Source organism: Myotis myotis, unplaced genomic scaffold (assembly GCF_014108235.1).
Source record: "Myotis myotis isolate mMyoMyo1 unplaced genomic scaffold, mMyoMyo1.p scaffold_m19_p_5, whole genome shotgun sequence".
NCBI classification, from domain to species: domain Eukaryota; kingdom Metazoa; phylum Chordata; class Mammalia; order Chiroptera; family Vespertilionidae; genus Myotis; species Myotis myotis.
This window is the reverse complement of record NW_023416357.1, coordinates 57422675-57424903: the sequence shown is the minus strand read 5'-3', so window position 1 is coordinate 57424903 and position 2229 is coordinate 57422675. Positions and strand designations below refer to the sequence as shown.

Genomic DNA, 2229 nt, shown 5'->3' with positions numbered 1-2229 from the left:
TTAGAATGTGTGACATGAATTACTGTAGACTTTGAAGTGGCAGGTTTCAACGCACATTTATACTTATGTATTCGTTTTACTATAGACACACTTTTCCAGTGGTTTTGAGACACTAGATGAGATAGACAAGAAAAATAGGCTTTCCTGGGGGGCTTAGGTTATTGCTACAGTCACTATTTTTTGATGTAACATAAAATATATGGTTGAAAATATTTAGCACTTCACATATACATATCTTAAAATACATGCTGAAATAGCATTTGCCATCCCAAAGGAGAAAAATTGGGGCCATCTAGAGAACAGGCATATTCCCATTAAGATATCGTGGTAGCCAATTAATTTGGAATGTCGTTTTGTTAGTGGGTGAAGGAACCCAAACTCCTGATGTTGTCCTAGGTGAGACTTGGACATATTCTGCATTGCAAGCATCACAAAAAGACAGCACATCATACAAGAACCTGCTGTAGCATAAAGTGGGTATGAACTAAGCATTTTTTACTTGTTTTATTAGCTCCCTTTTGCCTACATGTGAAACTGAATGGCTCTTGGATTAGGCCAGGGAAATGTAATTTAGGAGACACAAGGATCTCTTCTAGATGTGGTTAGAGAGCGTGAATACAGTGAGGGAGATCAAGCAGTTAGTGGCCAAGGAATGGGACCAACATATGAATGTTAGTGGTTAATGGTCTGTGTCTAAAGTGAATTTATTTGGATCATCAAGTATTGCCTTAAGTATTTATATTACATGATTTAACACATACAACCTTCTGAGCAGAAATTAATGCTTATAAATCCAATATACTAAACTTATAGATACATTAGATGTATTTGTACTGAGAACAATTTAGTAAGATTTTTATCTCAAAATCAAAACCTAAATCAATTATTTAAATCATTGCTGGGATCTTCAGAACCGTAACTACAAAGATTTTTTGAATGGATGTGCTCTCATTCTTTAATACTTAGGACTATATAATTCTTAAGGAAACTTAATCTTTTCTCCCCAGTGGCGAGTGCAAACACAGTCCCCACAACCACAAATTATGCAGCTGCGTTTCCACATTTGGAGAAATCACAGGGGTCAGCTCATCCAAGTGCTATGCTTGCCCTGGGAAAACCACCTTCTTAATCATGGCATCTCCCCTGCCAGGTAAGTATGAGACTTAATCTTTTATCCAAGTGAAGTTTTTACATTTCTCTTGGTATTGTCCACCCACGGGTCGTATGTATCTGTGTGTGTGTTTTAACTGATATTTCCCATGATTCAGAAAAATACCACTTAGCTGAGTTAATTGTTTCTAGTTTCTTCAGTGATGCAATAATGACTTTGCTTTGGAATATTTTATGATTCATGCCTTTTTAGACTTAATGTGATTCAATAGACCAAAGCCATTTTTCTCCTTTTCGATGCTCAAATTCTCACAATTTTGGCCTGAGAGATCCCCATTAATGTTGACTTCTGTGGCCCTTTGACACGATGCCATTAATATTTAAAAGCCTCTTTGCTTTCAGACACAACATGATTTTTCAGTCTCGTTTATACATTCCTGCCCTTAACATTCTTATCTCCAAGGAAGTCTGGTTCATTTGAGTGGGAAAATACAATTAACAGTGAGAATCTGGACAACAAGGTAAACCCTTTCAGAGGATGAAGCTACAGACAACATGTCTTTTTTTCCTTACAAAGTCATCTCTAATAATAAAAGTGTAATATGCTAATTAGACCAGGCATCCTTCCGGACGACCTTCTGGACAAAGCCGGGGCTTTGAGGGAAGCCCGGGTCCCAGGTGCCAGAGGGAAGCCGGTGCTGGCAGCTGGGGGAAGGAAAGCCTACTCTTGCATGAATTTCATGCATCGGTCTCTAGTACATCCATATTGATACTTCCAATTAAGTTCTAACAGTAAATAGTTCCCTTTTAAATTTTTAATTCTGTATTGTATTTGTACCTTCTTTCCTTTAATACCAAAAAATAATTATCTACCCTATTAAAGCTCATCATCACTTATTTGCTTTATCTAAAACTCCAAGAAAATGGATCCAAAATTATGTGACATTGAAGCAAGCAATAATATAATTGAATAAAATTCAAAATATTTTGTATGCACTTTCCTTTGTCCTTAGACTATACTCACTAGTAATATTTTATCAGATTACTTTGTTCTAGAGTTGCCCTTCATCTCTCAGACCGTGTGATTATAAAATAATTATTTGATGGTCAGTTTGGCTC

The 2229-nt window shown here is 36.5% G+C and overlaps 1 pseudogene; it reads right to left on the bottom strand.

The window, feature by feature from the left end:
* Window positions 1–1004: 1004 nt before the first annotated feature.
* LOC118657205 lies at window positions 1005–1158 on the bottom strand (annotated as a pseudogene).
* Between the last annotated feature and the right edge of the window lie 1071 nt (window positions 1159–2229).